At 46.3% G+C, this 27,614-nt stretch overlaps 1 long non-coding RNA gene across 1 annotated transcript in view; it reads right to left on the bottom strand.

The window, feature by feature from the left end:
• LOC137542393 (uncharacterized) overlaps nt 1-27,614 on the bottom strand; it is a 319,706-nt gene that overhangs the window by 289,800 nt on the left and 2,292 nt on the right. The window contains exon 2 of the long non-coding RNA XR_011025417.1: nt 7,284-7,392. This is a non-coding gene — a long non-coding RNA (uncharacterized lncRNA). The remainder of the gene's footprint in view (nt 1-7,283; nt 7,393-27,614) is intronic.

Below are 27,614 nucleotides of genomic sequence, written 5' to 3'. Positions count from 1 at the left end.
TGTACAGTTGCAGCTTTAGTGAACTGCTCGTGAGTGGGGGGGGAGTTCATGTGTGGCTAGAACTAGACACGCGCAGTGGATTACAACTGAAGAATTTACCGGAGCTGACTGCTAGATAACTGAGGACGTAGTGAGAGAGAGCCATTTTACCATTTGGCCAAAAAGTAAATTTGCATGTTATGTTGCTGTCACTTAAAGTACGTAGTAAACATTTTGACAGATATTTGATTATCCAATCATCTCTGGGGTGATTCTCAGTATTTTCTTTTAGAAAAGCTTTGTGTGAAAATGACCAGTACAATGATGCCAGCAAGTCTATCCCCTCGCTGCACTGCTCTTGCAGTTGGACTGTGCCACTGCTTTCCAGCAGTTGCTTTTAAAAATGTAAATTCTGAGAACCCACAAGAGTAAGGCCTCGTTCACATCAGGGCCGTTTCTGTGCGCTTTCCACAGCGCACTGCCCTGTGCGTTCAGCAAGGTATTTACTTTCCCATGTAACTAAATGTAGCTGGTTCACATCTATGCGCTGCTCTGAGCAGCGTTACAGAAACGTAGTGTTGCAGGCATTTCTGTGCGTTGAGCTGTAAAGCGCACAGCAATGCAAGTGAATGGGTCCGCTTTTTTAGCGCATAGAAGCGCGTACAAGCGCATAGAAGCGCATGCGTTTTTTACCCCTAATTGGAGAAAAAAATACATTTACATACAAAAACAAAGTTTTATTGACAACTGCTGCTGCTACAGTAAACAAAACTTGCTTTAAAGAAGCGCAGCGCAACGCACAGAAACGCGGACTAAAGCGCGCACAAGCGCATGCGTTTTTTTACCATGCGCTTTAACACGTTTTTCAGCGCAGCAGATGTGAACGAGGCCTAAAGATTAGGCCTTGTTTACATCTGTGCGCTTCTATCCGCTTCTGTCCGCTTTTCAGCAACGTATCAATCTGTAACATTGATGTACTGATAAAAAGCGGACAGAAGCGGATAGATGGAAACAAGGCCTTAGGCCTCGTTCACATCTGCTGCGCTGAAAAACGTGTTAAAGCGCATGGTAAAAAACGCATGCGCTTGTGCGCGCTTTAGTCCGCGTTTCTGTGCGTTGCGCTGCGCTTCTTTAAAGCACGTTTTGTTTACTGTAGCAGCAGCAGTTGTCAATAAAACTTTGTTTTTGTATGTAAATGTATTTTTTTCTCCAATTAGGGGTAAAAAACGCATGCGCTTCTATGCGCTTGTACGCGCTTCTATGCGCTAAAAAAGCGGACCCATTCACTTGCATTGCTGTGCGCTTTACAGCTCAACGCACAGAAATGCCTGCAACACTACGTTTTTGTAACGCTGCTCAGCGCAGCGCATAGATGTGAACCAGCTACATTTAGTTACATGGAAAAATCAATACCTTGCTGAACGCACAGGCCAGTGCGCTGTGGAAAGCGCACAGAAACGGCCCTGATGTGAACGAGGCCAAAGGCTTGGTTTACATTGCGTCATGTGAAAGTCGGAGCAGACAATGCATCAGATGTACAGTGTTACTTTGGTGGTTTTCACACTCCAGCTGCAACAGATGCTTTACATACAATGTAGTTTATGGAGAAAGCATCTGCTGCGGGAGATTATTGCATTCTGATCATGTGTTGATTACTAGAGTGTATCCAAATGTATGTGGATCTTATGTTTAACAAAAGATCCATAAACATCTTTGTTTTTGTAGTGACTCCAATCCGGCAAAACTACCCAAAATTCTGTTTAGCTTTGTTATCGATCTTAAAAACACATACTTTAAGGGGTGCATACACTAATCTATTTCAGCGAATGATCGATTCTATAGAATCGATCAGACATTGATTCTTTCAAATCAGCCAGTCGATTGATTTGCAATCTATTTCGATTGACTTGATCTGGAAAATCCAGGTTGATCTGCTGCTGCCAGCAGATCAATGGCCCATAGAGTTGCATTGGATTTAATGGTGCAATAATGCATTTAAATTGATTTTCAGTAGCTTTACAATAAATTTCATTCTGAAATCTATTGGAAATTTTTTCCTAGTATGTGTGGCACACATCAGATAGATTTCTGTCAGATTCCACTTGCGCAGCATTTGACAAATCTATCTGCTGGTCGAATGTCAGTGTTCTCCCCAGAATTTTTTTTCCAGCCGGGTGGCATGAAAATGTAGCAGGGTGGGGCAATATGAGAGAATGCAGGACCGGTGCTTCTGTGTGCAACTCTGCTTATAGCATAGGAGGCGGTGAGCTGATGACAGTTGGGTGCTCACCACAACTAGCTGGGTGGAGCATTCGGCTAAAAGAGCCTAGGGAGAACACTGAATGGGCTGCAAATTTAAAAGTGTATGTCCACCTTAAAGAGACTCCGTAACAAAAATTGCATCCTGTTTTTTATCATCCTACAAGTTCCAAAAGCTATTCTAATGTGTTCTGGCTTACTGCAGCACTTTGTACTATCACAGTCTCTGTAATAAATCAATGTATCTTTCCCTTGTCAGACTTGTCAGCCTGTGTCTGGAAGGCTGCCAAGTTCTTCAGTGTTGTGGTTCTGCTATGCACTCCCCCCTCAGGGGGGAAAGAAACACACAAATGATCTCTTGAGATTCAAAAGGAATGCTGTATACAGCCTGCTTGTGTATGGATGTATTTTAGATGTGTGGACATACTGTACATCAACCTACTTCCTGTTTTGGTGGCCATTTTGTTTGTTTATAAACAAACTTTTTAAAACTGTTTTTAACCACTTTTAATGCGGCGGGAAGCGGCGAAATTGTGACAGAGGGTAATAGGAGATGTCCCCTAACGCACTGGTATGTTTACTTTTGTGCGATTTTAACAATACAGATTCTCTTTAAGTGATGGCTACACTGGAAGAAAATACATTTATGGTGCATTTTTGTTCTTTAGGGCAAATGCAACTCTTGTACATATGTAACGTGCTCAAAAAAATAAAAGGTACATTCTTTAATCAGAGTTTGGCATCAAGTCAGTGAGACCTCTAGGATATTAATCTGGTCTACTAAGTTGCAGAGGGCAGTATTAGTTTTAGCTGCCTTAGTGTTAAAGCGAAACTAAAGTGAGCATCATGGTGGTTGCTTTATTTTATTTCCTTTTTTAAACAGTACTACCTGCCTGAATTATACAACAACAATATTATAAAACAAGCATGCAGCTAATTGGGTCAGACTTGATTAGAAAATACAGACCATGTACATTGTGCTTTTCTCCTTGTGGACTGGTGAGGCATGACCATGAAAGGATGCACAGACCTCTTTGCAGGCTAGACCAGGGTTGTAGCCTGTAGAGATGCATTGTTGGGAGTACTTCAGCACTGAGTTGAGAAACCCTGGGCTACACAACAGCACATTGAATGCCATCAGATATTGTAATTAAATCCACTGTTTCCAGTACACGTCATGTGGTGTGTGGGGTTATTTATATTACTTGCACATATTGCTACATTTATGTAGTAGAATGGTCACATTGTGAATTGCCTAATCCTGTGTGGTAAAATGCTAAACGCTGTGCTGCTCCTTCAAAGGCACGGTCCAAGCTAATAATAAAAAAAAAAATCTACTTACCCGGGGCTTCCTCCAGGCGTCCTGAGCCCTCGCCGCACCTCTGCATCCAGCCATTGGCCCGGGGTTCCCTCCGGTGCAGAAGCTGACCTTGCCAGGTTCGCCTCTACTGCTGCTGCGCGAGACGTGGTTGCACTGATGTTATCTGTAGTATACCGCTCAGGCGCAGTAGTCACCATCTTATGAAAACCAGAATGGCAGATGAAACCAGTCGACGCGTGTCATCTTCCCCATGCTGTAATGTGTGCTGTGAGGTTGCATTATATGGCTATCACAATGCCTAGATAAGGTAGCAGAGGGACTCTGACAACAAACTAAAAATGTGTCATTCTGCTTTCAAGCAAACGCATAACCTAAAGAAGCTTCATTAAGGGGTACAAGAACAAAGAAAATGTCTACAAGTTTATTTATGACTCTGTGAATTATTAGGCTTCAGTTAAGCCCTAGGTTCTCTACACGTGCCAAGAGGCACTGGAACTTGTTGCCATAAAAAGCATGAGTGAGTGCTAGTTCACAGTACTGCTTTGTAATGGATTGTGTTATCTGCATGCAGGATTTGTATTAAATAGTCTTTATGTCCAGTCTCCATTGCAGTTCAGTCATTGGAACTCACACATTATGCAACTTGGCTACTGTGAACCAAGCCTGAGACTAGGTTCACAGTGGTCCCTTGTATATCGCACGCATTATAAGTGTGAATTGCAATGGAGACTGGACATAGACTTTAATACAAAGCCTGCATGCAGCAAGTTAAAATAAAATATATTACAATACAGTACTGTGAACAGGCACATAGAATTGTATGGGCAGGAACATGGCATGTATAATTTTTCTGCAATGCAACTGAGCACTGTGAACTAGCCCTGAATGTTTAGGTAGCATTAACCACTTCAGCCTTCAGTCATTTTCACTTTATGCATCCGAGCAATGTTCACCTCCCATTCATTAGCCTATATAACTTTATCACTACTTATCACAATGAACTGATCTATATCTTGTTTTTCCGCCACCAATTAGGTTTTCTTTGGGTGGTACATTTTGCTAAAAAAAAACTTTACTGTAAATGCATTTTAACAGGAGGAATAAGAAAAAAAAAACGGAAAAAATGCATTATTTCTCAGTTTTCAGCCATTATAGTTTTAAAAATTATACATGCCTCCATAATTAAAACTCACGCATTGTATTTGCCCATATGTCCCGGTTATTAAACCATTAAAATTATGTCCCTATCACAATGTATGGCAACAATATTTTATTTGGAAATAAAGGTGCATTTTTTCCGTTTTGCATCTATCACTATTTACAAGTTTAAAATAAAAAAAAAATATAGAAATATTTCATCTTTACATTGATATTTAAAACGTTTAGACCCTTAGGTAAATATTTACATGTTTTTTTTTATTAAACATTTTATTTGGGTATTTTTTGGGGAGGGTGGGATGTAAACAGAACTTTTATAATGTAAATGTGTGTTGAGTTTTATTTTTTTTACTTTTAATTGTAGTTTTACTTTTTGGCCACAAGCTGGCGGCCATGAGTTTGTTTACATGACGTCACTCTAAGTGTAACATACGCTTAAAGGGATGCATGGGGGACGCAACAGCCAGAAAAAGCGGAGCTGTTGAGAGAAGCTGTCGCTTTTTCTGCGGGGGAGAGAAATCAGTGATCGGGCACCATAGCCCAATTCACTGATTCGTAGGCTAACTATCCGTGGCCCGGGAGCGGGCGTGCACGCGCACATGGCCTCCTGGGCGTAGCTAGTACGTCCAGGAGGCCAAAGTAGTTAATACACAGATAAGTATTAATGACTATATACAGTGGGATGCAAAAATTTGGGCACCTTAATTATCATGATTTTCCTGTATAAATTGTTGGTTGTTATCATTAAAAAAAATGTCAATTAAATATATCACATAGGAGACGCACACAATGATATTTGAGAAGTGAAAAGAAGTTTATTGGATTTACAGAAAGTGCGCAAGAATTGTTTAAAATTAGGCAGGTGCATAAATTTGGGCACTGTTGTCACTTTGACCCCTGACCTACATACAGCGAATGCATATTTGCATGAGCATTGCCTCAAGAATAGCCAATTAGGCCAAATTTGCTTAGCCAGATATGTCAGGTGTTCACTTGGTGTGTAGTGCACACATTCATTTATTTGTGTAGTGGAAAAAAACTATGCGCTGCCTAACCCTGGAGCTTGTAAGTGCATATCTGGAATAAAAGTCATAGATTTTATGCAGTGTTGCGCTATGAGCATTATGTCTTATTTGCGGAAACTTTTAAAGTGGAACTACCCAGGATCTTATTCATTACTGGTGGTTGCAGCAAAGGTGGAGCAATTCGTATAGGCGAGGGGGGCCTCGGAATGCCCCATATGCGCACTAGACCATTGTGAATAGTGGTCCAACTAAATTGGTGAGACGCTCTCCATTAGGTGCTGGTGGTGGGAGTGACACACGTGTATATGCAGCGCTGGTCAAGTTTGTCATTAGCATTGAAACAGTTCTGTAAAGAGGAATTGTCAAGAATTACTTCTGACCGTTATGCACGTCTGATCTGCAACTACAGGAAATGTTTGGTTGAAGTTATTGCTGCCAAAGCCATGGAAACATTTAACCACTTAACGACCGCCCACTGCACAGGGGTGGCCGGAAAGTGGATCCCGCAAAGACCGCCGCATGCACAGAGGCGGCGGTAGTTGTACGGGCATGGGCGGAGCGATCGCGTCAATCGTGACACGATCCTCCGCCGGGGACTGGCTCCGCCCCCCCCCCTCGCGCCGGCGCTAGTAACCCGCCGGCCGTTCGGAAGCGCCGGCGGGTTACTAGCACCCGGATCGCCGCATACAAAGTGTATAATACACTTTGTAATGTATACAAAGTGTATTATACAGGCTGCCTCCTGCCCTGGTGGTCCCAGTGTCCGAGGGACCACCAGGGCAGGCTGCAGCCACCCTAGTCTGCACCCAAGCACACTGATCCCCCCCCCCCTGCCCCCTGATCGGCTACAGCACCCCTCAGACCCCCCCCCCCCCCCTGCCCACCCCCCCAGACCATTGTCTGCACCCAATCACCCATCAATCACTCTCTGTCACTATCTGTCAACGCTATTTTTTTTAAATGCCCTAAACTGCCCCCTGCTCCCTCTTGATCATCCCCCCCACCCCTCAGATTCTCCCCAGACCCCCCCCCCCCCTGTGTACTGTATGCATATATCCCCCTGATCACCTGTCAATCACCCCCTATCACTGTTACCCATTGGATCAGACCCTAATCTGCCCCTTGCGGGCACCCAATCACCCGCCTACACTCTCAGATTGCCCTCAGACCCCCCGCCTTATCAATTCGCCAGTGCAATATTTACATCTGTTTTTCCCTGTAATAACGCACTGATCACCTGTCAATCACCCATCAATCACCCCCTGTCACTGTCACTGCGTGATCGAGGACGCGCATGGTCAAAGCTGTGCTGGTGCACTGCTCAGCTACTAAAACAAAACTTCGCCACGGCGGGAGATGCGATGATCGGTGAGTGATGGCGCGGGAACAGGACAACTGCAGGGGGCTTGAGGTAGCCCCAGGAAAATGAAACTTTTTATTCTAAAGTTCAGTTAAGGTTCCTGTAAAAAAGGAACTTAAAGAAGGATTGGACTTCATCCCAATCAGTAGCCGATACCTCCTTTCCCACAAGAAATCTTTACCTTTTCTGGAATAGATCATCAGAGGAGCATGTATGGCTGATATTGTGGTAAAACCCCTCCCACAGTGTGATGTCAAGGCCATAGTCCTGACCGTTTGCTGTCTGTGAACCTAGAATGTAAATCAGGGAGAGGAAAGATTTTACAATGTGTAAACACTAAATAATCTAAAAATGAATATTGTAAATAAGCAATTTTATTCATAATTTTTATTACAGTTCCTCTAACTATAGCCGCAAGATTTCAAATTTTAAATAACTTTCAAGCAATCACAAGATGACTTGCTCAGGTCCTTATTCACTTTTCTCCCAGGAGATAATTTTTGATCTTTGCTAAAACAATAACTTCAGTACTTAGAAACTGGAAAAAGTAAAAAAATAAAGTAACACATTAATATCAGACTTATTTCTTAATTGATATGAGCTTTACGCTACATTCACAGTGCAAATGCACGTTGCGTTGCTACACAACGCAGATAAAACGCAACGCAAAGAAGCAAGTAATGTGTTGCGGTGCCATGCGATGTAACGGAGGCATATGAATCAAAATTGCATCATAGTTGTGCGACGTTTGTGTCGCTCATTTGAGAGTATAAAGCCTTAAAAACGTGCGCATGTGCAATGCCTATAACGTAGTGCAAAAATTCAAACATGCAAGCGTTACCATAGACTAACATTGAACACGTCAATACATAATTTGCATAAACGCAGAGCAGTATCTGCATCATTTGTATGTACCCCATTGACGCGCATCGCACCGCATGCTCTGTGAATGTCACATTGACTTTTAATTGCTGTGCAATATTCTCCATTAAAAAACATCCATCATGACGCAATGTAACTGAGTACTGTGAACGTAGCCTAAAAGCATACCTGAACTGGCATGTGACCTGATGAGATAAAAATAGGTACATGTAGTACTAGTCCTACTAAAAATTGTCTGAAGTCTCTTTCTGTTGTCTTGTATAGCAAGCGTTATAAAAACTAATTCTATTATCTATGCAAATGAGTGAGTCAAACAGTCAAATTTGGACCCATGTCCTGAAAAGTAAATAGAAGGGAAAACAATGCCGATAAGGTTTCAGTACAAAATCAGAGCCATTACTTCTGTTTTGCTTTGCAACTGACTAAAGGTGACCACTAATGGTCCAATTTCTAGCGGTAAATCGTTTGAGCGATCAGAAATTCTTATCGGAAGAAAAATTGTTCACTACACCATCACCATTCCTATCTATCACAACCAATCAAGAAAATCCAAATTTTGGTTAGACAAAAATCTAATCAGATTTTTATAATGATTCATAATCGATTGTGCCCATCAACTGAGATTATTTTCAACCAATCCGATCAGAATTTTTTTATCACTCAAACTATTTTTCGCTAGTAATTGGACCATTAGTGGCCACCTTAAAGCAGATTTTAGGCCCTGTTCACTGTCGGAACCGCAAGCCGCAATCATGATTTTGCTTTGCTAAGTTTCTGAAATGTTTTTTTTTTTGGGCGATTGCGTTTTGCAATTTTCATTCCAGTGAATGAGAAATGTGAGACAATCCCTGGGAGGATGCCATGTGCAGCACGTTTTTGATTGTCAGAAATCACAAACAAACCCCAATCGCAACTTTGTGAATAATCCCATAAGCTTACGTATGCTGCAGCATTTTGCTGACTGCCAGCAATCTACAAAGTGCAAAATGCGGGCTGAAAGTGCTTGAGTGTGAATAATTGGCGCGGCAGCCTTGGGCGCAGGATACAGCCGGTATACGGCTTATCCTGCTCCTGCACAAGTTCCCGGCCGCGTTAATTACTATTCCCCCTTCAGGTCACCGTGGATAGTGGGGAATGATGTAATTCGCCTTCCAGCAATAGCTGGAGGCCAAATTACTGAGTTTTAAAAGCTGCTACCCAAATCTGCTGTGCCGAAAACAACTGCTCCGGTGAATAAGTCCTTACATCACTGTCTGTTATGGTTGCAGTTTAAAGTTCAGTCTTAAAAACTGAGAATAAAAATATAAGACTCTGATCTATGTTACTGATGTTCTTTCTGCTATTATTAGTATACATACAATCAGAGCAGTTTCTAGGCTAAAATGCACCCAGGGCGAGGGTGTAAAATTGCACCCCCCGCACGCGCGCAGCCAGGTATGGGTGTCTGCAGTATAGGTTAGCCAGGTCTAGTTGCACTCAGTATAGGTAGCCAGCTATAGGTCCCCCCAATATAGGTAGCCAGGCATAGGTGCCCCAGTATAGTTGCCCCCAGTATAGGTTAGCCAGGTAGGTGCATCCAGTATAGGTAGCCGGTATAGTTTCCCACAGTATAGGTTAGATAGGCAGGGGCCCCTAGTGTAGGTTAGATAGGTAGGTGCCCTCAGTACAGGTTAGCTAGGTGGGCGCCTCTAATAGGGAGCCAGAATAGTTGCCCCCAGCATAGGTTAGTTAGGTATGTGTCTCCAATATAGGTAGCCAGTATAGTTGCCACCAGTATAGGCTAGGTAGGTAGGTGCCCCCAATACAGGTTAGATAAGTAGGTGCCCCCAGTATAGGTTGGATAGGTTGCTGCCCCCAGTATAGGTTAGATTAGGTAGGTGCCCCGCAGTATAGGTTAGATTAGGTAGCTGACCCCCAGTATAGGTTAGATTAGGTAGCTGACCCCCAGTATAGGTTAGATTAGGTAGCTGACCCCCAGTATAGGTTAGATTAGGTAGCTGCACCCCAGTATAGGTTAGATTAAGTAGGTGCCACTGCCCCCCAGTATAGGTTAGATTAGGTAGGTGCCCCCCAGTATAGGTTAGGTAGGTAGCTGCCCCTCAGTATAGGTTAGATTAGCTAGGTGCCCCCCCAGTATAGGTTAGATTAGGTAGCTGACCCCCAGTATAGGTTAGATTAGGTAGCTGACCCCCAGTATAGGTTAGATTAGGTAGCTGACCCCCAGTATAGGTTAGATTAGGTAGCTGACCTTCAGTATAGGTTAGATTAGGTAGGTGCCACTGCCCCCCAGTAGGTAGCTGCCCCTCCCCTAGTATAGATTAGATAAGTAGCTGCCCTGGTAGGTAGGTAGGTAACCCCCCCCTTCCATAGTGGAGGGGGGAGCCAGCCGCGTCCCGACCTCTCCCTCCCTTCCTCTCCGGGGCCGCCCTCCGGAAGCAGCATGTGTATGAGCACAGCAGCTAGGCAGAGAGGAGTCCTCCAGCGGCTAGTGAGCGGCGAGTGGAACGCAGGGAAGTAAGTTGTGACTAGCGCTTCCTGCTGCGTAATTACTCTGCCTCAGAGGGGGGAGCACGGAGGGCGGCCCCGGAGAGGTAGGGAGGGGAGAGGTCGGGCTGCCCTCCACGCGGCTGGCTCCCCCCTCCATTACAGCGCCCCCCTTGTCAATAGCGCTAGGGGCGCCCGTACGGGTCGCACGGCCCTAGAAACTGCCGTGCATACAATTATCTTAAAAGTTTATTTTGAACCGATGTGTGCTTTAAAGGTTGAAGAAAACTCAGGAGAAACGTTAATAAGGGCCAGAGGCCCGTATCCTTTTCTATTCACTTGCTATCCTAAGTTGACGGCTAGGTGATATTTTCACGCATAATCAATGAAATACTCACCAGCAAGCAAGAAAATACTCAGGATAATTTTGACGGTTGTGTATAACCTACTTTTTAGTACGTTTTCTATTGCATACTGCTGAAAAGTTAGTATAAACAGACAATGATAAATGATCTAACTCTATTGCACACAAGGGGCCATATGCAATTCACTTTTTCACCTGAGTTTTCTCCTAGGAGATAATTTTTCATTTTCAATTTAAAATAACTTTCCAGCACTTTTCAACTAAAAATGTACCCAAAAGAAGTTGAAAAAGTACTATCAAAATTATTTTGAGTATTTTCTTGCTTTATGGTGGCTTAAAAGGCATTTTTATTGACAAGTTTAAAAATGTCAACTTGGAGAAAACGAAGGAGGAAAAGTGAATTGCATATGGGCCAAGGGCCCATACTTTTTCTCCTAGGCAATATTTTCAATCCTTGTCAATAAAATGCCATTTAAACTACCAGTAAGCAAGAAAGTAATCAAAATAATTTTCATAGTACTTTCTCATCTACTTTTTGGTACTTTTTCAATTGCAAATTGCTGAAACGTTATGTGAAAAAGATGTTGAAAAATGATCTCCTAGGTGAAAACTCAGGAGAAAAAGTAAATTGCATATGGGCCCAGGACTCTTGCCCATTGCCTATGGGCAGGCCCGAATTTCTGCAAAGGCCACAAAGGCCATGGCGATAAAATCAGATAAGATCAGAAGGGCGGCATGACTTGGAGAGAGAAGAGGTCATATGTCAAAGTAAATCATCTCCTCTGTTCCCGCAGCACAGCCATCCAGCGCCCTGCTCTGCACTAATAGCTGAATTCCAGAGTTCCCCAATCCCTGCATCTCTCACTTACTGATGTGTTATAACAATCAGGATCAATCATAACTGTCACCCAGTGATGATCAAATTATGATCGACATACAGTACAAGTGGATGTGAGAAATACCAGGGATTTACATTACAAAGCAGATAAAACTAAGTTCCGCTGAGTTCTAATGCAGGCATTCACAAACATTTCTGCTAGTTTCTTTGCCTTCTTTTTTACAGCTGTGACACTGACCCCAGCAGTTGTAAATTACACTTTCTTATCTAGCCGTAATTTATTGCTTTTTTTTCTTCCTAGCCAGTGATCTCATCTCTGCTTAAGTTGACTCTTTCCTGACTCATTTTCTGCCCGTCAGCTCCGACCATCTATGAGAACTGCTGCAGCCTGGAATAAAAATGCTGTATGCTTCCCTTTCATTGCTAAACTGTCACTGTCACCTGAGCTGTTACTACCTCTATGCTAGTGTGTATGGTTTGGCATCCTTCTGCTTTCCTGCAGCATTAGAGCATTCTACCATCTTAGCCATCAGCAAAAGCAGAGAGTTTTGAATCAGGATGATACCATTTATTGGCTTAAAAGAAAAAGAGTAATCTTTCTGCTAATAAGCCTTCTTCAGACTTTGTCCCCGTATACTGTCAATATGTTAGAGCACACCACCATATGTACATTCAGCATTCAAAAGAGATACGTAGATTTTTTTCAGCAAATATAAATAAATGTCATTCAGATGCTTTAAAGTGGAGCTGAATTCTTGCACAGGACAGAAGGAAAACAGAGAAATGCACCCTGTATGTATTTAGAGAGCCTTTCGAATTCTTCCACATCTGTGTCTAATCACAAATGTGATATCTTCCCTGTGTCACCTGACTGCCACAGCGTATAAGCTTATTTTAAAGCACAAGATGTTAATATATTTGCTTCCATGAAAGTAGGAATTAGACACAATGACCCATATGCAATTCACTTTTTCTCCTTAGTTTTCTCCTAGGTGATATTTTTATAACTTGTCATAAAATGCTCTTTGAGCCCCCAACAAACAAGAAAATACGCAAAATAAATTTGTAAGTACCTTTTCACCAACTTTTGAGTCCTTTTTCAGTTGTTAAATGATGAAACTTTAGTTTAAAGAGAAGATAAAAATTATCTCCTGGGAGATAACTCAGGTGAAAAAGTGAATTGCATATGGGCCAATGGCCCATATGCAATTCACTTTTTCACCTGAGTTTTCTCCTAGGAGATAATTTTTCATCTTCGATTTAAGATAACTTTCCAGTACTTTTCAATTTAAAAAGTACCAAAAAGTAGGTAAAAAAGTACTATCAAATTTATTTTCAGTATGTTCTTGCTTTCTGGTGGCTTAAAAGGCATTTTATTGACAAGTTTAAAATTATCACCTAGGAGAAAACTCAGGTGAAAAAGTGAATTGCATATGGGCCACTGTCTATTTATTGCAGGATTTGTATCAGCTGTAACAAAAATGTTTTTATGTAAAGGTTATGTTGTTGCATATCTTTTAGAGCAGAGAGGAAGTTCTGAGTTCTGGTCCACTGTAATTACAACAGAACATCCAAAGTGGGTCTTGACAGGATGTTTGCTACTTACCTGTTCTCTGTTTTGGATGGGCTTCTCTCCATTGCTCTGCCCTGCCACCTGTTTGTGGCTCCGACTGCAGCCAGTTGCACAGAGGACAAAGAAGCAGTGCATGCTCTGGCCACTCACGCTCCCTGTCACCTGTTTGTGGCTCTGACTGCAGCCAGTTGCACAGAGGACAAAGAAGCAGTGCATGCTCTGGCCACTCACGCTCCCTGTCACCTGTTTGTGGCTCTGACTGCAGCCAGTCGCACAGAGGATAAAGAAGCAGCGCATGCTCTGGCCACTTGCGCTCCCTGTAATTTCCTGCTCCTGCCCAGATGTGCACAGCAACCGAGGCCAGTATAGTGTTATGCATTCTTGACAAGTACCGATCACACATCACCGTAATTTCTCAAGTATGCATGCCCAGAACACTATCGGCTGCTGTGCACATACGGGCAGGAGCGCAAATTTCCATCGTGAGAGGACAGAGCATCCACTGATTCTTTGTTCAATGAGGGGCACAGCAGCACAACTGAAATGAGCCCATTCAAACAAGTGATCGCTAGTCAGATAGTTGGCCAGAATGTTTTTTGGTGGTGGTGGTGGCGGGGGGGGGGGGCGCTTGGTGACAGCAGGCCTAGGGCACAGGTGGTAAGTACAAATCCGGCCCTGCCTATGGGTACCGCCTCCGCGTGGAATTGATAGTTGGCATTGGTTGGTGGCATGGATAGTGTTTCCTGGTGGGTATCCGCACCCTCAGGCAGTGCTGAGCTGCCATCAGTTGTATATATCAGCTTTTCATTTTGTGACGAACGCATACCTGGGGCTTTCTTAACCCCCCTCCGGCATGATCACTGCCCTCTTCTGGCTCCCTGTTCACCTGCAACTGACCCCGGAAAGTCCTCCGGTACGGGGCCAACTGCGCATGCACGACCAGGGCGCACGCTCCCGCTGCGTTCACGTCACTACTGCGCAGGCGCAGAACGCTCGGGAGCGAGATGGGGGAGCATGCGTAGTCAGACAGTGCCTATGGCGGCGTGCGGATTTTACAGGGCCAGTTGCGGGCAAATGGGGAGCCAGAAGAGGATGGCGTGTCAGCGATCAGGCCAGAAGGGGCTAGAGTAAGCCCCAGGTATGTATGTGTCAATGCTGTGGCCCCAACCCCAGGGCACTTCTTTCTTTTTTTTTTCTTACAAAATTGTTTACTTGGTGACAAATTTTTCTAACTGGGCCATAACACTTGTTAGGATTTCAGAGAGCTTATGAAAATAATAATTGTGTAGGTGCAATTATTGTACACCCACACAGATACATTTTAATATAATAATAAATCAAATCTTAGAGCTGAATGTTTTACAAACATCCCCTGTTAAATTACATGGTTGCACTTGCATGTGTGCAAGTGACAGATGCTATGCTTATAAGCGACAATGGGAGGGAGGGTGTCTGCTGAGTGTCGGTACAAAACTCTAAAAAACACCCAGGTGGTGCAGGAGAGTAGTTAACAGGCTCCAAGACATATACAATAGCAATAAAAAGTATGTAAACACTTTGGAATTATATCGATTTCTGCACACATTGGTCATAAAATGTGATCTGATCTTCATCTAAGTCACAACAATAGACAATCACACTCTGCTTAAACTAATACCACACAAAACATTAAATGTTTCCATGGCTTTGGCAGCAATAACTTCAACCAAACATTTCCTGTAGTTGCAGATCAGACGTGCATAACAGAAGTAATTCTTGTCAATTCCTCTTTACAGAACTGTTTCTATGCTAATGACAAACTTGACCAGCGCTGCATATACACGTGTGTCACTCCCACCACCAGCACCTAATGGAGAGCGTCTCACCAATTTAGTTGGACCACTATTCACAATGGTCTAGTGCGCATATGGGGCATTCAGAGGCCCCCCTCGCCTATACGAATTGCTCCACCTTTGCTGCAGCCACCAGTAATGAATAAGATCCTGGGTAGTTCCACTTTAAAAGTTTCCACAAATAAAAGACATAATGCTCATAGCGCAACACTGCATAAAATCTATGACTTTTATTCCAGATATGCACTTACAAGCTCCAGGGTTAGGCAGCGCATAGTTTTTTCCACTACACAAAGAAATGAATGTGTGCATTAAACACCAAGTGAACACCTGACATATCTGGCTAAGCAAATTTGGCCTAATTGGCTATTCATGAGGCAATGCTCATGCAAATATGCATTCGCTTTCGCATGCCAACTTATGCAGGGTCAAAAACCAATGCCGCAACGCGGTCGCCCTGCGGGAATTAGTTCATGCTGCAATGGCACTATCCAGGAGCACCACGAGGAGGCTTCGATATGCCCCCATACAACCAGGGGACCGCGGGGTCCCAGGCGCTCTCACTGCCTGGGAACCACAGCAGCACCCCAGAGGGGGAGGCTGGGTGGCGCAGGCGGCCCCCTCAAGCGTGGCCAGCGCCGGGGAGAGCCGCCCGCACCCACCTCCCAATATTTAAGAAAAATGCACTTACCTTAACGTCCATTGCGTTCTGCTACTGAGCATAGATTGGGTGCAACACATTTGAAAAGGAAAGGAATGGAGCATGGGTCGCACTGAGCTTTGGAGCTCAGGGCTGGCTCACACACATCACTCCAAGGGGGGGGGGGGGGGAAGGACAGGCGCAGACAGCCCACTCCAGGGCTCACACCACCTGGAGTGAGCCATCCACCACTCACCTCCAAAGGGGGGGATACAAAATGAACCACTACACAAAGAATTGAATGTGTGCATTAAACACCTGACATATCTGGCTAAGCAAATTTGGCCTAGTTTTTTCCCAAGGGCTCTCCCCAGTTCGGCCTCCCGGTATAGCCGAATGGTGTCCTCAATCCCTGTGTGTAGGGGTCCGCTCCTTGCCTCCCACCGCTCGCCTGTGTGCCCAATGGCAGCCCTGGAAACCCTGGAGGAATTGTTGCTAATTTGGGGCCACTATAGCACTGCGGTGTGTGTGTGTGTGTGTGTATGTGTGTGTGTGGGGGGGGGGGGGGGGAAGGTCGGCAAGAGAGCGGCGTTGTGGAGACACGGGCATGTCATGAGACAGAGAACAAGCCTTTGTGTCCCATCTGCCCCCCAAATAAACCGCCTTGGGTTCTCTTTATGGGCTAGTTCACAGTAGTCAGTTGTGTTGCAGAATTATTCTGCATATCAACTTACTACCCATACAATTCTGTGGGGCTGTTCACAGTACTGCAGTGTAACTAATCATGTTATTCTAACTAGCTGCATGCAAGCTTTGTATTATGTCCAGTTAAGTCTATTAAGTCTATGTCCAGTCTCCATTGAACTCCACACTCATAATACATGTGTTTGTAAATAACTGATCCTTGTGAACCTAGCCTGAATGTCATTTAGTGAAATGACTGAGTACACTGAGCATAGAAGAACAAGTCAGCGCTCAGGCCTGGCCCTAGACTTTTTGCCGCCTGAGGCAATCTTTAAAGAAATCGCCGCCCCCACCCCCCGTGGGAGTAAGGGGCCGCTGAGCTGGAGGGGATAGCGGGCAAGAAGGGGGTGTTGGGCCTAACGGCGGGGAGGGGGGTCGGACCCCCCTCCCTCGCCTGGGTCACTGTCCTCCGCTCCCCTCCAGCTTTAAAAAGTTAAGTTGCTGCAGCTATTGTAAGAGGCCCGGGCGGGGATCACTCACCTCTTCCTCGTTCCAGCGTGCGCTCCACTGACGTCACTTACTGTAACGCCGTCCACTCACAATACAGTGGGCGGCGTAGCAGGAAGTGACGTCAGTGGAGCGCAGCCGGCCCTGTCAGCGCTATATAACTGCAAAATTGTGTGTCCTGCACTAAACAAGTCAATAATTATACTATATATTGCATTGTAATGTAAAAAAAATGGTTGCTTGAGGCCTAGTTCACAGTGCTCAGTTGAGTTGCAGAATAATTCTGCATGTCAACTCATTGCCCATACAATTCCACAGTATTGCGTTGTAACGGAACCTGTTATATTAACTCGCTGCATGCAGGCTATGTATTAAAGTCTATGGCCAGTCTCCATTGCATTTCACAATCATTATAACGTGTGAGTTAAAGGAATACTTAAGGGGAAAAAAAAAAATGACATTTACTCACCCGGGGCATCCCTCAGCCCCCTGAAGCTGGATGGTGCCCTCGCAGCCCCGCTCAGATCGTCCTGTCCCCACCGGCGGCTACTTCCGGGTGCGGCGACAGCCGCCTATATGCTGCTATAGCGTAGCTATATACGCTATAGCAGCATATAGCGAGTGGGAACGCAGAAAATCAGCCGCGTTCCCAGCCTGTCGGCGGCTGTCGCCGCGCCCGGAAGTAGCCGCCGGCGGGGACAGGACGATCGGAGCGGGAATGCGAGGGCACCATCCAGCTTCAGGGGGCTGAGGGATGCCCCGGGTGAGTAAATGTCATTTTTTTTTTTCCCTTAAGTATTCCTTTAAGCAACTGACCACTGTGAACTCACCCTGACAGTTATATTACACACTATTAAATAAGAAGTAAAAATGAACATTTTCCACTGCAGGCTTCATTTTTCACGTCTCTTCCTTGAAAGAGTTTGACAACCACTGTCTCCCTTACTTCAAATGTGCAGGATTTCCTTCTGCAGGAACTCATAAGTATGTGTGAGGCTTGAAATGTAAAACATACTTTCATTTTTGTTTCATAGCTATAATTTTAAGATTTACAACACTTTGCAGTTAAGTTCGAAGGAGAATTTTAGGCTACTTACACAGTAGAACACATATACACTTTCAAAGTGTGACGTTAAAGTCACACGCTAGAAAATGTATTTACTACGGAACGAAAACGGTGCATGCGGAATATTTAAAAAAAGAAAAAGAAAAACATCACTGAGCATGTGCAACACAAGTAACGCAGCAGATTCATTGCTAAACACACAGCATGCAGCACCTTCTAATAACGCCTCACGTTACACACTAATGCAACATGTGCACTGTGAATGTCGCACAGACTTTGCATTGCTGTGCATTACTCTGTGGTAAAGTTTTTTCTAACATGCGACTTTAACGTCGCACTGTGAAAGAGCCCTTAAAGGGATACTGTATGGGGGTCGGGGGAAAATGAGTTGACCTTACCCGGGGCTTCTAATGGTCACCTGCAGACATCCTGTGCCTGCGCAGCCACTCCCCAATGCTCCGGCCCCGCCTCCGGTTCACTTCTGGAATTTCAGACTTTTAAGTCTGAAAACCACTACGCCTGCGTTGCCGTGTCCTCGATCCCGCTGATGTCACCAGAAGTGTACGGCGCAGGCCCAGTATGGTCTGTGCCTGTGCAGTACGCTCCTGGTGACATCAGCGGGAGCGAGGACACGGCAACGCAGGCGCAGTGGTTTTCAGACTTTAAAGTCTGAAGTTCCAGAAGTGAACCAGAGGTGGGGCCGGAGCATCGGTGACTGGCTGCGCGGGCACAGGATGTCTGCGGGGGACCATTAGAAGCCCCGGGTAACTTCAACTCATTTTCCCCCGACCCCCCTACAGTATCCCTTTAAGCATTTTGGCTTATCCCAATGTTTGAGACCATACAGGGAAGTTCATTGACTAACTATTTTTGCCTCAGAACATTGGATCGCTCACATTTTGTGGATTGGAACAGCACCACAGTTAACGTGTAAATTGTATGTTTTTTCATTAGTGCGATTCCTTTCTTTCAGAATTCGCAAATGCCGGCCTGCTGCATTTTTGCTGCGTTTGCGCTCCTAAACAAAGTACTGTAAAGGATTGCAGGAAAATTGCACAGCAATTGTGCCGCTATGCAATTTTACCCATGATTCTTTTCTCCTCATGAAATAGAAACACAATGGAAATTGCAGCGCAATTGCGACTGATTGTGTTTGTTGGTGGAAAGGGCCCTAAAACCTAACTATTGCAATATACAGGGTGGGCCATTTATATGGATACACCTTATCTATGGATACACCCCACATATACCACACCATACCATCAATTTTTTTGTTCCAACAGTCTTGGAGGGATCTATCCAATGTGGGTTAGTGTCAGACCAATAGCGGTGGTTTTGTTTGTTAACTTCACCATTCACATAAAATGGTGTATTCATATAAATGGCCATATTAGGTGTATCCATATAAATGGCCCACCCTGTATATTGCATAGGATTACCTACAGGTATAATCTGTTCTATGCATGTATCAGGGTCATCCAGAAAGTCACAGCCATTTTGTATTTTTCTAACCTTTTCTCACCTTGCACTACTTGTCACATGATTGTAATTAACATAAAGCTTTCACTGCCACAGCATAGTCCACACTGTTTCCCTGTCAGTCAGTCAGTTCTCTGTCCTGCCAATTCATGCTACAACCTGTCATTCTAGTCCCTGCCTGTCCAGTCTGCAATCTGTCATCTGTTAAGCCTGCAATTCTTGCCCATCTAGTCTGAAGTCAGTCATAGTGGCAAGTATGACAGCGCAATAACGCTCATTACCTTGCACATTACCATAGCAATGTGTGTGTCAGCCCTGAGGGCACGTTCACACTAAGTGCGTTTTTGCCCTTTTTTCCATCGCAGGCGATTTTCAAAATCGTCCACAAAACCGTTGTGCAATGAATCTCTATGAGAAGGTTCATATCAGCACGTTGCGTCCGCTTTTTATAATAAATATATTGTATTTATTCTTTTCTAGGTCAAAGAGCTCACTTCCTGCCTTGCATCAGGGAGTGAATGACAAAACCGTTCTGGAAAAGCGCTTTTACCAAAAACGCAGCACGCAGTGGAGCGCCGGGAGGGAAAAAAAAGCCGCACAAAATCGCAAAACGCTTGTGATTACAATTTTAGATGTGAACGAGGCCTGAGAAGCACATGCCGATAATGGGTTAATGGCTGGTGATCCTGCTGTTCTAGTAACAATCGCCATGCGCTCAGTGCACATGGCAACTGTACTGTAATTTAGTGCAGTGGTTCTCAACCTGGGGTCCGCAGACCCCTGGGGGTACATTGGCAGGTGTCAGGGGGTCCTCCAGGGGCAGCAGACAAAATGGTGGATCTCGCCCCAGGAGAGAACTGTCGGACACGGCAGGCAGTGTCGGTGGGGCGCAGCAACTTACTTATTCCCGTTCCTGCGTGGACTCCTGTCGCCGGGCTCTCCTCCTGTCCGGGCTCTCCTCCTATCGCCGCCTAGCGTCCTGTCGCCATGGTTACCCGGCAGCCGCTCATGACGTCAGAGTTGCTGCCGGAAGTAACCAGCGGGAAGATGCGGCGAGAGGAGGAGTCCGGCGAGAGGAGACTGTGCTGGGACGGGGATACATAAGATTACTGGGGCACTAGCTGGCTATCTGTACTGGGGCATTACCTGGCTATCTGTACTGGGGCACTAACTGGCTATCTACACTGGGGCACTACCTAGCTATCTACACTGGGGCACTACCTGGCTATCTATACTGGGGCACTAACTGGCTATCTACACTGGGGCACTCACTGGCTATCTACACTGGGGCGCTACCAAGCTATCTACACTGGGGCACTACCTGGCTATCTGTACTGGGACACTAGCTGGCTATCTATACTGGGGTATTACCTGGCTATCTATACTGGGGCACTAACTGGCTATCTGTACTGGGGCACTAACTGGCTATCTACACTGGGGCACTACCTGGCTATCTACGCTGGGGCACTACCTGGCTATCTACACTGGGGCACTACCTGGCCATCTATACTGGGGCACTAACTGGCTATCCATACCGGGGCACTACCTGGCTATCTGTACTGGGCACTAACTGGCTATCTGTATTGAGACACTAGCTGGCTATCTGTACTGGGGCACTACCTGGCTATCTACACTGGGACACTACCTGGCTATCTATACTGGGGCACTAGCTGGCTATCTATACTGGGGCACTACCTGGCTATCTACACTGGGGCACTACCTGGCTATGTATACTGGGGCACCACCTGGCTATCTACACTGGGGCACTCACTGGCTATCTACACTGGGGCACTACCTGGCCATCTACACTGGGGCACTACCTGGCTATCTACACTGGGGCACTAGCTGGCTATCTATACTGGGGCACTAGCTGGCTATCTGTACTGGGGCATTACCTGGATATCTGTACTGGGGCACTTACTGGCTATCTACACTGGGGCACTAGCTGGCTATCCATACTGGGGCACTACCTAGCTATCTATACTGGGGCACTACCTGGCTATCTACACTGGGGCACCACCTGGCTATCTATACTGGGGCACCACCTGGCTATTTACACTGGGGCACTACCTGGCTATCTATACTGGGGCACTAGCTGGCTATCTGTACTGGGGCATTACCTGGATATCTGTACTGGGGCACTACCTGGCTATCTACACCCGGGCGCTACCTGGCTATCTATACTGGGGCACTAACTGGCTATCTGTACTGGGGCACTAACTGGCTATCTGTACTGGGGCATTACCTGGATATCTGTACTGGGGCACTAACTGGCTATCTACACTGGGGCACTACCTGGCTATCCATACTGTGGCACTACCTGGCTATCTATACTGGGGCACTACCTGGCTATCTACACTGGGGCACCACCTGGCTATCTACACTGGGGCACCACCTGGCTATCCACACTGGGGCACTACCTGGCTATCTATACTGGGGCACTACCTGGCTATCTATACTGGGGCACTACCTGGCTATCTATACTGGGGCACTACCTGGCTATCTATACTGGGGCACTAACTGGCTATCTGTACTGGGGCACTACCTGGCTATCTGTACTGGGGCACTAACTGGCTATCTGTACTGGGGCACTACCTGGCTATCTATACTGGGGCACTACCTGGCTATCTATACTGGGGCACTAACTGGCTATCTACACTGAGGCACTAACTGGCTATCTACACTGGGGCACTACCTGGCTATCTACACTGGGGCACTACCTAGCTATCTACACTGGGGCACTAACTGGCTATCTACACTGGGGCACTCACTGGCTATCTACACTGGGGCACTACCAAGCTATCCACACTGGGGCACTACCTGGCTATCTGTACTGGGACACTAGCTGGCTATCTATACTGGGGTACTACCTGGCTATCTATACTGGGGCACTAACTGGCTATCTGTACTGGGGCACTAACTGGCTATCTACACTGGGGCACTACCTGGCTATCTACGCTGGGGCACTACCTGGCTATCTACACTGGGGCATTACCTGGCTATCTATACTGGGGCACTAACTGGCTATCCATACTGGGGCACTTCCTGGCTATCTGTACTGGGGCACTAACTGGCTATCTGTACTGAGACACTAGCTGGCTATCTGTACTGGGGCACTACCTGGCTATCTACGCTGGGGCACTACCTGGCTATCTATACTGGGACACTACCTGGCTATCTATACTGGGGCACCACCTGGCTATCTACGCTGGGGCACTACCTGGCTATCTATACTGGGACACTACCTGGCTATCTATACTGGGGCACCACCTGGCTATCTACGCTGGGGCACTATCTGGTCAACTACGCTGGGGCAATACCTGGCTATCTATACGGGGGCACTACCTGGCTATCTATACTGGGGCACTAACTGGCTATCTGTACCGGGACACTAGCTGGCTATCTGTACTGGGGCACTACCTGGCTATCTACACTGGGGCACTACCTGGCTATCTATACTGGAGCACTAACTGGCTATCTGTACAGGGACACTAGCTGGCTATCTGTACTGGGGCACTACCTGGCTATCTATACTGGGGCACTACCTGGCTATCTACGCTGGGGCACTACCTGGCTATCTATACTGGGACACTACCTGGCTATCTATACTGGGGCACCACCTGGCTATCTACGCTGGGGCACTACCTGGCTATCTACGCTGGGGCACTAACTGGCTATCTATACTGGGGCACTACCTGGCTATCTGTACTGGGGCATTACCTGGATATCTGTACTGGGGCACTACCTGGCTATCTACATCAGGGCACTACCTGGCTATCTATACTGGGGCACTAATTGGCTATCTGTACTGGGGCATTACCTGGATATCTGTACTGGGGCACTAACTGGCTATCTACACTGGGGCACTACCTGGCTATCCATACTGGAGCACTACCTGGCTATCTATACTGGGGCACTACCTGGCTATCTATACTGGGGCACTACCTGGCTATCTATACTGGGGCACTATCTGGCTATCTATACTGGGGCACTACCTGGCTATCTATACTGGGGCACTACCTGGCTATCTATACTGGGGCACTAACTGGCTATCTGTACTGGGGCACTAACTGGCTATCTACACTGGGGCACTACCTAGCTATCTACACTGGGGCACTACCTGGCTATCTATACTGGGGCACTAACTGGCTATCTACACTGGGGCACTCACTGGCTATCTACACTGGGGCACTACCAAGCTATCTACACTGGGGCACTACCTGGCTATCTGTACTAGGACACTAGCTGGCTATCTATACTGGGGTACTACCTGGCTATCTATACTGGGACACTAACTGGCTATCTGTACTGGGGCACTAACTGGCTATTTACACTGGGGCACTACCTGGCTATCTACGCTGGGGCACTACCTGGCTATCTACACTGGGGCACTACCTGGCTATCTATACTGGGGCACTAACTGGCTATCCATACTGGGGCACTACCTGGCTATCTGTACTGGGGCACTAACTGGCTATCTGTACTGGGACACTAGCTGGCTATCTGTACTGGGGCACTACCTGGCTATCTATACTGGGGCACCACCTGGCTATCTACGCTGGGACACTACCTGGCTATCTATACTGGGGCACTACCTAGCTATCTACGCTGGGGCACTACCTGGCTATCTATACTAGGGCACTACCTGGCTATCTATACTGGGGCACTAACTGGCTATCTGTACTGGGACACTAGCTGGCTATCTGTACTGGGGCACTACCTGGCTATCTACACTGGGGCACTACGTGGCTATCTATACTGGGGCACTAACTGGCTATCTGTACTGGGACACTAGCTGGCTATCTGTACTGGGACACTACCTGGCTATCTACGCTGGGGCACTACCTGGCTATCTACACTGGGGCACTAGCTGGCTATCCATACTGGGGCACCACCTGGCTATCTATACTGGGGCACTACGTGGCTATCTATACTGGGGCACTAACTGGCTATCTATACTGGGACACTACCTGGCTATCTACACGGGGGCACTACCTGGCTATCTATGCTGGGGCACTACCTGGCTATCTACACTGGGGCACTACCTGGCTATCTACACTGGGGCACCACCTGGCTATCTATACTGGGGCACTACCTGGCTATCTACACTGGGGCACTACCTGGCTATCTACACTGGGGCACTACCTGGCTATCCATACTGGGGCACTACCTGGCTATCTATACTGGGGCACCACCTGGCTATCTACACTGGGGCACTACCTGGCTATCTATACTGGTGCACTAGCTGGCTATCTGTACTGGAGCATTACCTGGATATCTGTACTGGGGCACACACTGGCTATCTACACTGGGGCACTACCTGGCTATCCATACTGGGGCACTACCTGGCTATCTATACTGGTGCACTAGCTGGCTATCTGTACTGGAGCATTACCTGGATATCTGTACTGGGGCACACACTGGCTATCTACACTGGGGCACTACCTGGCTATCCATACTGGGGCACTACCTGGCTATCTATACTGGGGCACTACCTGGCTATCTATACTGGGGCACTACCTGGCTATCTATACTGGGGCACTAGCTGGCTATCTGTACTGGGGCACTACCTGGCTATCTGTACTGGGGCACTAACTGGCTATCTATACTGGGGCACTAACTGGCTATCTATACTGGGGCACCACCTGGCTATCTATACTGGGGCACTACCTGGCTATCTGTACTGGGGCACTAACTGGCTATCTATACTGGGGCACTAACTGGCTATCTGTACTGGGGCACTACCTGGCTATCTACACTGGGGCACTACCTGGCTATCTACACTGGGGCAATACCTGGCTATCTATACTGGGGCTAGTATTTGGCTCTACCCACATAATGTAATTGCCACGCCCACTGTTTCGCTTCGCGCACCGCTTTTTCCGGTAGGGGGTACATTTGCTTAGGGATCACTCACAAAGGGGTACACATGCTAAAAAGGTTGAGAACCACTACTTTAGTGCATTAGACCCAATCTGATGTATCGAGACACTAGCACACAAAGCTAATTGTAATGAGAATACAAAACTAAAACCCCTGTGTGGTAAGACATGATCCACTGTGGCAAGGCTTTTATGCTCAAATAAAAAAAACACACAAAAAAACACATAAAACATACATAAATGAGAATGAATAAAGAAAAAAAAACTAGTGGCTAGCAGTGATTATATGTAAGCTGACACAAAAATAATCAAATATATACATATACCCTGGCGGCATCTAGTGCGTGATGCATAGGGACGATGATGCCCTGGTATCTGGTATAGAATGTGGGTAACTAAAGTGACACAAACTTGATGTCTAGTTTTGAGGGAAAGAAAGCTAGTGGACAAAAACACAGTTCCTGGGAAATAACGCATGAGTAGATATGCTCCTCCATGTGTGTGCACCCCGACTGACAGACCCCCTGTTTCTTCAACTGAGAGTGGAATACCCACCTCCAGCCTTTTTTTTTTTTTTTTTTTATAGTAGAAAAGTTAATTGAAAAAATTCAACAGTAAATACAATCAGGAATCGTCATGATGTAGACTGCGGTATAGTGCAGGAGGGTATGCACAACCAAGCACAGTAACGTCATGTTAAGGGGTTCCAACAATGGGGCCCTTACAGGATCTTACATAGGCAATTTCTTTTAGTAGGAAATAAACAACATTGATCAGCTGGCAACAAGCAGTGCCTATGGCAGATTTTGTCAGAACATCAGGGAACAGTTAGGGCTGGTGCACACCAGAGCGCTTCTGGAGCGTTTTTAAAACGCTTGCAGGGGGAAAACAGCTTGGCTAATGAAAATGAAAGGGCTGGTGCACACCAGAGCGGTTCGTTTTTTTCACAAACGCAAACTCGGGGGCTGCAGCATTTTTTAGATTTCTGAGGCGTTTCTGCCTCAATGTTAAAGTATAGGAAAGCAGAAAACAGCTCTGAAAAATGCTAGATCACAGCGGTTTTCCAGGCTTATTTGTAACAGTAGCTGTTCAGCAACAGCTTTACTGTAACAATATTTGAAATCTGCTACACAAAAACGCTCCAAAAAATGCTAGGCATGTTTAGAGAACCTCTCTAAACATGCCTAGAATCGCTCTGAAATCTGCTTCAAAAACCTCTAGCGTTTTGCAGATCTGCTAGAGGTTTTTAGTTTGCACTAGGCCTTAGGCAGACAAATGGTACGAGTGCCAATCCTAACACCTGTGTCATAGATTTGCTATTAACTTGTAATGTTTGTCATTCATCAATAAGGAGACTCGCGCCTGCGCAGTAGAGCGGCCCGACGGAGATTGGCTATTTTCGCCTATCTCCATGCAGAGAGCGGATACTGCGCCTGCGCTGGAGCCAAGGAGGTAGATATTTACATCGCCGCCGCTCCAGGAGGACGGAGACGGGGACCGAGGAGGACGGGGAAAGCCTCGATACAATCCGGAGGCTTCCCCCCCTCCCCCAAGGTGAGTACCCCCCACGGGAGGTTTTTTCATTACAGATTTTCTTTAAAGAGAGCTTTCCATGCTCGGAAGCCATTAAAGAGAACCCGAGGTGGGTTTGAAGAATATTATCTGCATACAGAGGCTGGATCTGCCTATACAGCCCAGCCTCTGTTGCTATCCCAAACCCCCCTAAGGTCCCCCTCCACTCTGCAATCCCTCATAAATCACAGCCAGCGCTGCTGACAAACAGCTTGTCAGAGCTGGCTGTGTTTATCTCTACAGTGTCAGTCTGCTGCTCTCCCCGCCTCCTGCAGAACTCCAGTCCCCGCCTGCATCCCTTCCCTCCCTGCTGATTGGAGGGAAGGGACGGGGGCAGGGACCGGAGCTATGCAGGAGGCAGGGGAGCAGCTGAGACTGACACTACAGATGTAAACACAGCCTCACAGCACGGCTGTGATTTATGAGGGATTGCAGAGTGCAGGGGGACCTTAGTGGGGTTTGGGATAGCAACAGAGGCTGGGCTGTATAGGCAGATCCAGCCTCTGTATGCAGATAATATTCTTTAAACACACCTCGGGTTCTCTTTAAACCTGAATGAACTAGAGATGTTTTGTAAAGAGGAATGGTCCAAAATACCTTCAACCAGAATCCAGACTCTCATTGGAACCCACAGGAAGCGTTTAGAGGCTGTAATTTCTGCAAAAGGAGGATCTACTAAATATAGGTAGTCCTCGGTTAACGAACGAGA

This window comes from Hyperolius riggenbachi, chromosome 12 (genome assembly GCF_040937935.1).
Source record: "Hyperolius riggenbachi isolate aHypRig1 chromosome 12, aHypRig1.pri, whole genome shotgun sequence".
Classification (NCBI taxonomy): Eukaryota; Metazoa; Chordata; class Amphibia; order Anura; family Hyperoliidae; genus Hyperolius; species Hyperolius riggenbachi.
This window is presented reverse-complemented; position numbering and strand designations above follow the sequence as displayed.